Below are 13,573 nucleotides of genomic sequence, written 5' to 3'. Positions count from 1 at the left end.
AAGGGAAAGAAATAGTAATTCAGTGATTTCCCTTTGTTATTGTTAAGGGTAAGCAAAATGGCTTTTTTTAATGGCAATTTGAAATGTAATTCAATACCACAGGCATGTCCTCTTTTGTCAGCAGGCGTCTATAGCCTCGACAGGGTTTCCTTTTAGCTCATTAATACGCCACTATCCCATTTCACTTTTAAAAAGATTCACAAATTTTTAGTATGTCTTAATTATTGACAAAAGGTCATTGCTCTGGTGTGGTAACCAGTTGATAACAATGTCATTCACTAGAGATAATGAGAAGAACACGAAGGCTCGTGATGAGACCTCTTGTCCTGCAATCTGATGATCGGAGACCATTACCCTGACTTGTTGACCATAGCGGTAATGTCGCCACATTAAATCTTATGATCATGGTAGGTCGGCTCGTGATGAGACCAATTATTTGTCCATTCTCTTCCTCTATTGTATTTTTATGATAAAATATAAGTGAATGGGGTGGCTTATCAACTCCTTAAAATTTAGGGATGGTGTAAAAAGAACCACAATGATGACCTTTTTAGTTCGCCATTTTGCTACCTAAAATTTGTTTCTAAGGAGATCAAAGAATTATAGGAAACTTTTGAACAGAAAGAAAAACTCTTCCAGTGGTATTTTGAAGAAGTGTAGGATAAATATCTTTATAAACTTACAATATCAGGATTGTTTGAGAGGTTTGGGAGTTTTTTGAAGTCTACTTTAAAAGTTTCTTATAATATATTTTCTAATGGAAATCATTCAAGAAAGTTATTAATTTTACCATGATTCCAAGGAGGGATTCAGAATCAAAGAAATAATTCTAAAAAAACAACTTAATGTCAAAAAAATAGTTAAAACTAAAGGGAACAGTGATCGCGACAAAGGAAACAACAACTGTAGCCAAAGGAATAGTAATTGATTGAGGAAATATCAGTTGTGACTAATGGAACAATAGTTGTGACCAAGGGAACAACGGTTGTGACCAAGGGAACAACGGTTGTGACCAAGGGAACAATCACTGAGACTAAGGGAACAACAGTTGCGACAAGGGAACAGCGGTTGTGAGAAGGGAACAGTGGCTGCGACCAAGGGAACAGCGACTGTGACCAAGGGAACAACAACTGCGACTGAGGGAACAGTAGCTGTGAATAAGGGAACAACATTTGTGACTAAGGGAACAGCAGCGGTGACAAGGGAACAACCACTGCGACCAAGGGAACAACGGCTAAGACATAAGGGAACAACAACTGCGACCTAAGGGAACATCAATTGCGACCTACGAGAACAACATTTGTGACCTAAGGGAACAACAACTGCGACTTAAGGGAACAACAACTACAACTGTAATATTCCTAATTAGCCATGGCTAAATGGAATATTCGATTTTGCTCAATTTTGCCTTCTATAGTTATTTATAAATAAAAAGGTGAGGAAAGGGGGACATAACTCACTTTATGAATAAAGTCACTCCCTAGTAGCACAACGTTGTAACTTAAAAGGGGAGCCAAAGGGGCCCAAGGACCATGTAGAGAAGGGGCCCACGTAGACACTTGAAGGGACTGTGCAAATGGAGAAGGAACACGTGGCAAGAGAGAGGCTACGTTGGAGGAGGTGGGCCTTAGGGTTTTGAGAGAGGCCAACGCTATAAAGGAGAGAGGAGCCTCCTCATTTTGATCATTCGATTATGTTGCATTTGAGCTAGTCACTTCGACTTAGAGCACGCTGGCTGTTTAGCCTGTCTGCAGCACTGTTTAGTGCATCGAGTGTCTCCGTTCAGAGATCTCACCCTTAGCCCCGGGGGACTTCGAGTGCCTGCTCGGGCAAGGTAGTTTCAGCAGTATTTTGCAGGAGGAGCGATTTCTAGAGTTGAGGAGGAATTGAGCATTTTGATGATTGCGCAGTCTTGAGAGGGGAGGACCCGGTCTCTTTTGGTAGGAGCTCCGGACTGGGTTTGTGTGGAGGATTTGAGCTTGGAGATTGAGCAAGAGATCATCCCTTGCATATTGGAGGATTTTGGCAAAGTTTCGGGTAGAGTTTTGGAGGATTTGCTTCAGGGGCAGCGCAGAGCCTTGAGGGATTGCGTAGATCCCCAAGGGGGTGATTTTCGGGGGTCAGCTATTTTAGAAAATCTTTTTGGGCTTTTTTGGGTTTATTGAGCAGATGTTGATTCCAGAGTTTCAGCGTTTTTTTAGGAGGGGAACAACCCTAAATCCTCATTTGATTCCAGAAGTAGCAGCAGCACAGCAGTTCTCTGGCAGTTTGGACGCAGTTCAGAGAGAGGCCATTTCCTTACCATTCTGAGTGTATTTCTTCACTTGCCTTGTGCAAGATGAGGTGTTATCTTTCTGATCACCTCTTGTACTCTTTCCATTACTCAGTATAATAAAATGGCTTAGCATTTCTCTCTGCATTTCTCGAATATCTGCTTATATTACATGTATACATTATTGTATGTTGCACTACTGTTATTTCTCTAGTTAGAGTTTGCTTGTGTTTGAGGGATATCTCTGATAAGGGATATTACAGTGGTATCAGAGCATAGATCTGGCTCAGCCTATGGAGCTAGCAGTCTATGACACCGACGAAAAATCCCTACATCTGTTACAGAGGTAGGGAATACAGAGATATTGAGCGTAGGTTGGAGAACACCTACGGAGAGGGACACTATGTTCGGGTGGTGGACACAGAACAGGAGGAGCCTGTGGTGAACACAGAACAGGAGGAGCCTGTGGTGGATGCAGAGCAGGAGGACCCGATAGCAGATGAGGACGGGAAGAGATTTACGAACATGCTCCTCAAATCAGTGCAGGAACTGTCGAGGCAGATTGAGGTGATGGGGCATAGATTCACGGCGGTGGAGGCTAGACAGCGTGAGAACCCATGGGTTTTCCAGGTTGGTGAGGGATCGGGTACATCCCACCATTTGCTAGAGTAGGGTGCCACTCAGCATGATACTACTCAGCAGATGGCCTCACATGCCCCTACACGCTCTACCATGCCCACTTTCCTAGGAGAAGACACGGGGGCTGGAGCACAGCAGGAGGCAAAGCCCAGTCATATGGGCGATTATTTTGTAGAGTACCAGGCCTATGGGCAGGATTTCAGTGATGCTCTCTCATTCAGAGACTTTGTTTAACTCCAACGAGATAGTAGACCCCGTGACCATCACAGAGGATACCGGCATTATCATGATGGAGACACCCACCACATAGCTAGTAGATTCTGTTTGCCTATGTTTGATGGCTCATCAAATAGTTCAGCAAAGTCTTGGGTGGAGAAGATGGACATCTATTTCGAGCTTAACCAAATGTCGGAGACAGAGGCCATCAAGGTGGCGACATTACATTTGGATGGGGAGGCCCAAGACTGGTGGTTCCATGGGTTGGTTACACTCGGACACTCCACAGTGACGACATACACCGAGTTCCCCAGCAGACTGATAGAGAGGTTTGACCAGAGGGATCCGAAATAGCACTTTGTTGATCTGACGAGGCTCAAACAAACCGGGAACCCAGAGACCTACATTGCAGACTTCTTGATGGTTTTAGTGATGGTGCCAGATCTATCCGCGGCACGGAGGACCTTCATGTTTGTTGAGGGGTTAGCAGAGCCACTTCGGGGTCTAGTCAGATCTACTAGACCAGCCACACTCCAGGATGCTATTAGCAAGACCCAAGACTTATAGGATGCCTTACCCAGGACCCGGACACCTTACCCCTAGACACAGGGTTTCCAGCCTAAGGGGAAGGATGTGAGGATTCCGCCTCCAAAGGGGAATCTAGGACAAGCACAGATTGATGATGATGCCAGGAGGGAGCTGAAGAAGAAGCAGTTGTGCTTTACCTGTCAGGAGCCGTGGGCACCGAGACATAGATGTGCTTCTGGCAAAGCACATTTTATTGAGGTCTTCTCCGAGAGCAGCAGGGAATAGGATGAGGAGGATGATGTGGAGGTAAGAGATAGTCATGTCGCGCAGGATCCTTTGCCACCTCCACCACCACCAGCAGGTGGTGCAGCTTTTGCATCTACCAGAGGGGCCCTTGCAGCATTGTGAGGAGTTCCCAAGTATTTGACGCTGCGCGTACGGGGGACAATACGTGGCCAACGAGTATCAGTTTTGGTTGACAGTGGGGCAACCCACAACTTCATCGATGCACAGATGATTGAGCGGAGAGGTATACAGACAGAGAGCTTCGATGGCTTTTCAGTTTTGGTCCCAGGAGATCAGACCATGGTGTGTGCTCGTTATGTTCCAAAGTTATCAGTGACGATGGGAACCTACACACTGACTGACCACTTTTTCGTGGTCGATATTCCGGACGCCAACATGATACTAGGTGTTCAGTGGCTTATCACTCTAGGGAAGGTCACAATAGATTGGAAGGCCCTAGAGATGAAGTGGGATGATGAGAAGACAAGGAGGCATAAGAAGATACGGGGACATCACACATATCTGCCTCAGACTGTTTCGGCTCATCGGATGGAGGTAGTCTTCCGAAAGGGAGACGTGGAGTGGGCAGTGGCGCTGCGTGCATCAGAGGCAGGGACTACAGGGCAGACGGTGCACCCAGAGATACAGTCCATCCTTGACCAGTATGCCACAGTGTTTGGGGAGATTCTGCCCAGACAGCCACTAGACCAGGGGTTTGAGCACACCATTGAGCTTGAGTAGGGCATACAGGTAGTGATTACTACCCCCTATAGGCATCCCAAGGCCTATCGGGATGAGATTGAACGGGCCATTCAGGAGTTGTTGGCTCTTGGGCACATTTGGCCGAGCACGAGTCCTTTTTCTTCTTTCGTGGTGTTGGTGAAGAAGAAGGACAGCACATTGAGGATGTGCATTGACTACAGGGCCTTGAACAAGAAGACCCTGAAGAACAGGTACCCCATACCCAGGATCGATGAGTTGATGGATGAGTTGAGAGGAGCACAGTTCTTCTCAAATATTGATTTGAGATCTGGATACCATCAGATTTGTGTGAGGGAGCAGGACATTCCCAAGACCGCCTTCAGGTGTCACTATGGGCACTTTGAGTTTTTGGTGATGCCCTTCGGACTAACCAACGGCCCAGCTACATTCCAGTCATGCATGAATCACATCTTCCGCAATCATTTAAGGAATTTTGTGTTGGTGTTCTTTGATGATATTCTCATTTACAGCAGGACTTGGGAGGAGCATCTCCAGCACATTGAGACAGTGTTGCGCATCTTGGAGGAGCAGCGGTTCTATGCCAAGCTCTCCAAGTGTGAGTTTGGGTTGACGGAGATGTTGTACTTGGGACACATCATAGGGGTGGACGGAGTGAGAGTCCACGAGGAGAAGATCAGGGCCATCAGAGATTGGCCAGAGCCGAGGAATGTGACAGAACTACGGGATTCATTGGCATTTGTACTTACTACTGGAAGTTCGTCAAGAGTTTCTCACAGCTTGCTGCACCCCTGATAGATCTTATGAGGAAGGGGGCATTCAGTTGGTCAGATATAGCACAGCCAACCTTTGACAGGCTCAAGGAGGTTATGAGCAACTGCCCAGTCCTTGTATTGTCGGATTTTTCGCAGCCATTTGTTTTGGAGTGTGATGCGTCGAGAGAAGGGATCGGCGCAGTGTTGATGCAGGGAGGTCACCCTATAGCCTTTGAGAGCCAGAAGCTCCTTCCGCATGAGAGGTTGTATTCTATATACGACAAGGAGATGCTGGCCATTATGCATGCATTGGCCAAATTCCGGCAGTATTTAGTGGGTAATAGGTTCAGGGTGAGGACTGATCATAACAACCTCAGGTTCTTTTTGGAGTAGAAACAGCTATAGGAGAGGCAACAGAAGTGGATCAGTAAGATCCAAGCGTATGACTTTGACATTGAGTATGTCAAGGGTAAGAACAACGTGGTAGCAGATGCCCTTTCACGTAGACTAGCCATGTTGTCTCTTATGAGCTTGGACATAGACTGGAGGGCTCGACTCTTAATAGAGTACTCCAAGGACAGATTTGCATGCGAGGTTCTGGATGGGCAAGTGGCGGATGACAGGTACAGGGTAATCGATGAGATCATCTACTATAGGGACCGGATCTTCTTGACTGAGGGATCTCAGCTCAAAAAGAAGATACTTCAGGCATCACATGATTCACCATTGGCCGGCCATCAGGGGTTTACCAAAACCTACAGGGCCATTAGAGAGAGGTTCTCATGGAAGGGCCTCAAGGAGGACGTACTCCAGCATATCCGCGAGTGCGATATTTGCCAGAAGAACAAGGGGGAGATGAGCCATCCCGCAGGATTATTGCAGCCTCTTCCCATTTCGGACAGGCAATGGGAGAGTATTTCGGTGGACTTCATCACAGGGTTGCCCATGGTGCAGGGCAAGGATTGTATCTTTGTCGTCCTTGATCGACTAACAAAATACGCACATTTTTTCGCCATATCCGCACACTACACAACAGCGCAGGTGGTCGAGCTGTTCTTTAGAGAGGTCTTCAGGCTACATGGTCTTCCTAAGACCATCATCAGTGACAGGGACAGCCGTTTCATGGGCGAGTTTTGGCAGGAGCTTTTCCGGTTGGTGGGCATGGAGTTGACACCGAGTACCAGTTATCACCCACAGACGGACGGGCAGATGGAGATAGTTAACAAGTGGCTGGAGGGCTACTTGTGTAACTATGTCAGTGAGCAGCAGCGATCATGGCTGAAGTGGCTGCATCTGGGGGAGTACTACTACAACACTACACATCACATGTCCATTGGTATGTCACCATTCTATGCTTTGTATGGATATCATCCTTTATCTTTTGTTGACGTGATGTTTGGTGCTATCAAGGCTCCGAGAGCCAAGATTTGGATCCAAGAGAGTCAGGATATCCTCCAAGCTCTCAAGGATAATATGGCTACCGCGTAGAACCAGCAGAAGTTGTACGCTGACAGGGGTCGGGTGGAGAGACAGTTTGAGATAGGGGACTTGGTCTACCTACGATTATAGCCATACTGACAGTCGTCACTGAAGCAGAAGGGAGCTGATAAACTCAAGCCCCGCTTTTATGGGCCACGCAGGGTGATACGCAGGATTGGACAGGTTGCGTATGAATTGGAGCTGCCCCAAGGCAGCAAGATTCATAAAGTTTTTCATGTATCATGCCTGAAGAAGGCATTGGGGCAGCAGGTGACAGTGACAGAAGAGCTACCACCCACGAATGATGAGGGGCATTTGGTGTTGCAGCCAGAGGCTATTATTGATACCAGGGAGAGGCAGCTATGGAGCAGGACGGTCTGGGAATCCTTGGTGAGGTGGAAGAATTTACCGGATCAGGATGCCACTTGGGAGAGAGAAAAATTTTACATCATCCATCACTTCAGTTGCTTGAGGACAAGCAACATTTTGCCAAGGGAGATTGTAATATTCCTAATTAGCCATGGCTAATTGGAATATTCGATTTTGCTCAATTTTGCCTTCTATAGTTATTTATAAATAAAAAGATGAGGAAAGGGGGACATAACTCACTTTATGAATAAAGTCACTCCCTAGTAACACAACATTGTAACTTAAAAGGGGAGCCAAGCCGGGGGCCCAAGGACCACGTAGAGAAGGGGCCCACGTAGACACGGAGGGACTGCGCAAATAGAAAAGGAACACATGGCAAGAGAGAGGCTACGTTGGAGGAGGTGGGCCTTAGGGTTTTGAGAGAGGCCAACGCTATAAAGGAGAGAGGAGCCTCCTCATTTTGATCATTCGATTATGTTGCATTTGAGCTAGTCACTTCGACTTAGAGCACGCTGGCTGTTTAGCCTGTCTGCAGCATTGTTTAGTGCATCGAGTGTCTCCATTCGGAGATCTCATCCTTAGCCCCGGGGGACTTCGAGTGCCTGCTTAGGCAAGGTAGTTTCAGCAGTATTTTGCAGGAGGAGCGATTTCTACAATTGAGCAGGAACTGAGCATTTTGATGACTACGCAGTCTTGAGAGGGGAGGACCCGGTCTCTTTTGGTAGGAGCTCCGGACTGGGTTTGTGTGGAGGATTTGAGCTTGGAGATTGAGCAAGGGATCAGCCCTTGCATATTGGAGGATTTTGGCAGAGTTTCGGGTAGAGTTTTGGAGGATTCTCTTCAGGGGCAGCGCAGAGCCTTGAGGGATTGCGTAGATCCCCAAGGGGGTGATTTTTGGGGGTCAGCTATTTTAGAAAATCTTTCTGGGCTTTTCTGGGTTTATTGAGCAGAGGCTGATTCACAAGTTTCAGCATTTTCTAAGGAGGGGAACAGCCCCAAATCCTTATTTGATTCCAGAAATAACAGCAGCACAGCAGTTCTCCGGCAGTTTGGACGCAATTCAGAGAGAGGGCATTTCCTTACCATTCTGAGTGTATTTCTTCACTTGCCTTGTGCAAGACGAGGTGCTATCTTTCTGATCACCTCTTGTACTCTTTCCATTACTCAGTATAATAAAATGGCTTAGCATTTCTCTCTGCATTTCTCGAGTATCTGCTTATATTCCATGTATACATTATTGTATGTTGCACTATTGTTATTTCTCTGGTTAGAGTTTTCTTGTGTTTGAGGGATATCTCTGATAAGGGATACTACAATGACCTAAGGGAACAGCATTCCCCCATGTTTTATTATTGCGTTATGAAGTTTATTTATTTATTTATTTATTATTATTATTATTATTATTATTATTTTATTTTATTTTTTATTTTTGAATGATTTCCTCAATAAATATATACATTATGTACAAAATGGAAAGAATTTTGAAAAATGATGCTTTAGCGGGTTGTAGTTGCGGGGTTACCTCCCCGGTCAGCTAAAACCTGCAAATTCGAATCATTGTTTACCTCATGAAGAAAAGACTCTTGCGTAAGCGGTTGGTGATATAGGCGTAATCGGTGTCCATTGGCAAGGAGAGATATGCCAGACCCATCAATGGTAGTAAGGCTCATTGTACCATTGTCATGAATTTCGGTGACCTCATATGGTCCCATCCATCTAGTTTGAAGCTTCCCTGGGAAATCCTGGAATCTAGAATCGTACAATAGTACCTAATTGCCTTTTTGGAAATCTTTCTTCTTGATAAGGCGATCATGCCCTTTGTCCCTTTGTTGTTGAACAATGGTTGTGCGTTGTAAGGTTTTCAGGTGTATTTCATCCAATTCATTAAGTTGTTGCAGGCAGTGTTTATCTACTTCTTTCAAATCCAATCCAACTTCCCTTGTGGCTTTGAGAGTCTGAATTTCAAATTCTATCAGGAAAATGTGTTCCTTCCCAAAAAACGAGTTGGTATGGCCAATAACTAGTAATGTTGCGCCAAGTTGTTCAGTAGGCCCATACGGCCTCACGAAGCTTGGCGGCCTAGTTCTGGCAATTGGTGGATACAGTTTTGGTTAGAATCGCCTCCAGAACTTTATTGGTACTTTCCACCTGTCCATTTACTTGAGGATGGTAAGGGAAAGTAACTTTGTGTTTGATGTGATACTTTTGCATTGTAGCAGAAATCTTATGGGCAGTGAATTGTGAACCTCCACATGTGATGATCTCTCTGGGAAATCCATATTGCATGAACAATTCAAATAGGAAGTTAATAACTGCCTCTTCTATAGCTTTTGAGAGAGTTATCGCTTCCACCCATTTAGTCACATAATCTGTGCAGACCAAAATATATGTCTTTTGGTTTGAAGGGGGATTAAAGGAGCCCACAAAATCTAACATCCATCTTTCAAAGGGTTCAAGTGCAATTTGAGTCTGTAGGGGCATTTCATCATCTTGAATGGGACGACCCATCCTCTCACAGCTATCACAGCTCTAGACATTTTTTTGTGTCCTTAAATATCATGGGCCAATAGTAGCCCATCTGCAATACTTTATGCCTAGTCCTCTAATCAGCAAAATTCTCACCACATGGTTCGTCATGGAAAGTCTTAAGGATATCATAACTCTCATCTTCCCTGATGCATTTGTGGATTTGAAAATCAGACCCTGTGTGAAAGATATCTCTGTCAATCCAGGAAAATCGCGCACTACATTAAATAGTGAGATTCCTTTCCCAAGATGGTAAATTTGTTGGTAGTTTCCCTGTTGCCAGATAGTTTGCAATATCTGCATACCATGGTGTTTTGACCGTTATAGCGAACAGGTGTTCATGTGGAAACTAAGCTTCCACAGGCGAGGAGTCAGCTATCATAGGGATTCTGGATAAAAGGTCTGCGACCAGGTTCTCCTTCCCTGGCCAATATTTTATGGTAAGGTCAAATTCCTGTAATAACAACAGCCAACGTGTTATTCGAACATTAGTAATAGGTTTATTGGCTAAATATCTAATGGTAGAATGATCGGTATATAGAAAAGCAGGATATCCTGTTATATAGTGACGAAATTTATTGATAGAGTAAACAACAACAACAACAACAACAAAAATTTTGTCACTGTGTAGTTTAGCTCTGTTGGTGTAAGATTCTTGCTAATATAATAGATAGCATATGGATTTTTGTCTTGTTCTTGCCCAAGTACGGCTCCTATTGTTGTATCAGATGCATCCGCTGAAATATGGAATGGCAAGTTCCAATTTGGCCCTCGTAACACAGGGGTTGTTGAGACCAACTTCTTAAGATATGCAAAGCAACATCACATTTGTCAGTCCATTCAAATTCCACATTTCCCGTTAACACATACAAAGGTGTTGTTATCTTTGAAAAATGTGCTATAAAGTGACAATAATAACCAGCATAACCAAGGAAACTGTGTACCTCTGTCTACGTATGCGGAGTAGGCAGCATAAGAATTACCTCATTTTTTTTTGGATCGACTTGAATACCTGCAGCGGAGATATAATGCCCCAGAACTACGCCTTTTGTCATCATCATGTGGCATTTTTCGTTGCTAAGGCATAATCTGGTGGCAATACATCATTCAATAACTTTCTCCAAATTCTATAAAGCTTGCTCAAATTCATTATTGTAGGAGGTAAAATCATCCATGTAGAGTTCAAGTCTTTCATTGATTAAATCAGAAAAAATGATCAAGATTGCTCTCTAGAAGGTGGTTAGCGCATTACACAACCCAAATGGTAAAACCATGTATGCAAAGGTTCTCCATGGAAAGGTAAATGTGGTTTTATCCTAATCTTCGGGAGCAATTTGGATTTGATTGTATCCACTAAAACCATCAAGGAAAAAAAAAATCCAGCAAGAGTATCAAAGACCTGATCTACAAAAGGAAGAGCGAAATGATCTTTTTGTGTAGCTTTATTCAATTCCATGTAATCCACACAAATTATTCATTTGCCATTTTTCTTGGGGACCACAACCAGAGGTGAAACCCACTAGCTGCCAGAAATAAAAATCCAGCAAGAGTATCAAAGATCTGATCTACAAAAGGAAGAGTGAAATGATCTTTTTGTGTAGCTGTATTCAATTCCATGTAATCCACACAAATTATTCATTTGCCATTTTTCTTGGGGACCACAACCAGAGGTGAAACCCACTAGCTGCCAGAAATAGGATATATAAAATTAACATCAAGAAGCTTTTGTAGTTCTTGTTTTACTATGTCCCTAAGGTGTGGATTTAATCTTCTTTGTGGTTGGTGAATGGCATGGGCATCTTTCTCAATGTAAATATGATGTGTACATAATTGAGGGTCGATGCCTTTCATATCAGAATACTCCCAAGTGAAGGCTTGTTTATATTTCTAGAGGACCTGAATCAATTTTTCACGTTGTAGTTCATCCAGATTAGCGTTGATGTTCAAAGTCTTCCCTAGTTCAATTTCAATGGGAGTACTGTTGTGAACCGTAGTTGTGAGTATATGATCATTATTTTGAACATTCAATGGATCTCCCTGGGCCTCATTATCAAACATTGCTTTTAACATTTGGCACGTTGGATTCCCAATAGTAGATGGTTGGTTAATAAAACCACTAATCACATCATCCTCAGTTTGCCTTTTAAAAGTAAGAGCTTCATCTAAAGTAAGAGGAGGACGTAGATTTTCTTCCTGATATTTTGGAGGAGACGGTTGATAATTATTAATTGATAAGCCAGGTATGGCAGGTGGATATAGGATGAGGTTTTTAACAGTAGTCCCTTTTGCAATTGTCATGTTTCCTGTCCGACACCCGATATACGCATCCACAATTGTTAGCCATGGCCTTCCTAGTATCAGAGGGTGTCCATCCAACTGATTTTTGGGGTTGATAACCAGGAAGTCTACTAGGTATTCCCAAGAATCCACAGAGACGATAATGTCTTCCAAAGTGCCTTTGGTTTGACTATCGATCTGTCAACCAATTCCAACATAATGGTGGTTGGTTTAAATGTTGTAATCCAAAGGATCCCACAAGTTTCTACAGTCAAGATATTTATTGCAGCTCCTAAGTCCACAAGGGTGTTTGGGAAATTATGCCCCTGGATTTGAACGGTAACAATTGGGTTTCCAGGATCGTTATGCTTAACAGGTACTTGCTTCCCTAGGATAAGGTCAGAAAGTGTTCCTAACACATGGACTGTAACTTGGTTTTCTCCCAGGCTTCTTAACACACAGTTCCTTAATATTTTTGGCATAAATTGGAACATGTCGAATACCCTGGAGAAGAGGAATTTTAATACATAAATTTCTCAATTCCCTTACCACATCAAAATCAGAATAAACCGGCGGTTTAATTACAGTAAGTCTCTCGAGGTATGGTGGATCAGCGTTTCTAGTTGTAGTGGACTCTTGTTGTTTCGCTAATTTATTAGGCACTTCTGTTTTAATAATAACTATAGGGGATGGAGAGTGTTTTATTAAAGGTTGCTCTTTGATAAGGTTTTCATTGTCTACCTACCCATATTTCCCTATATCATCTTCTGGGAAGATCGTCTGTCCAGATCTTAACTGCAACTCATTACATTCGAAGGAGGTGGAGTCATACTGTGGATTTTCGACAATTTCCAAATACTGGACGGGTCTATTATTAGGATTAGGATTTGGTTGGGCAGGTAGCTGAGGGCGCAATGGAGGTGGAACATTTGGGGGAAATTGGAGAGGATTTTGTAATGGTGCTTGAAATTGAGGTAGTGTCCCAACGGATGGGTTGATTGGTCCCGTAGGGCATTGCCAATTATGAGACCACATTGGTCCCTGTGTGGAGGAATTTTCCCAATGGGACGGGTATAGGTTATTTGAAGAATTTTTCCATGGGTGTAGAATATTGTTGATTAGGCCATGAGGGCCCAACAAACTGCTGATGTGCCCATGGTGGTGTAGAGTATGATTGGGATTGCCATGTGGTATTAAAAGGTTGTTTCCACTGTGATCCAGGAATCTGTTGTTGGGTATACTGTCCAGAATAAAACAAAGCAGGATCTTGGATCATACCTAGAGGGTGTGTTTTCCACTATCGTCGTTGCGCCATAAGATATGTCAACTTAGGCTCTTCCTCCACCTCCTTGAACACGGTTGTCAGTCCTGGGAGCGAGGGATAGCATTCTGTGGAGTGATCTTTGGAACATATAGCACATATTTCAACTGCATCCAATGAGCACTCTTTGCGACTATGCTTCTTTCAGCAACGAGCGGAAAAAATGGCTAAAGCTTGTTCTGCCTC

This window comes from Pinus tabuliformis, chromosome J, assembly GCF_031772625.1.
Source record: "Pinus tabuliformis cultivar Carrire ecotype Pingquan chromosome J, CPIR1, whole genome shotgun sequence".
In the NCBI taxonomy this organism is placed as follows: Eukaryota; Viridiplantae; Streptophyta; class Pinopsida; order Pinales; family Pinaceae; genus Pinus; species Pinus tabuliformis.
The sequence above is the reverse complement of the archived record's forward strand: the minus strand, read 5'-3'. Positions refer to the sequence as shown.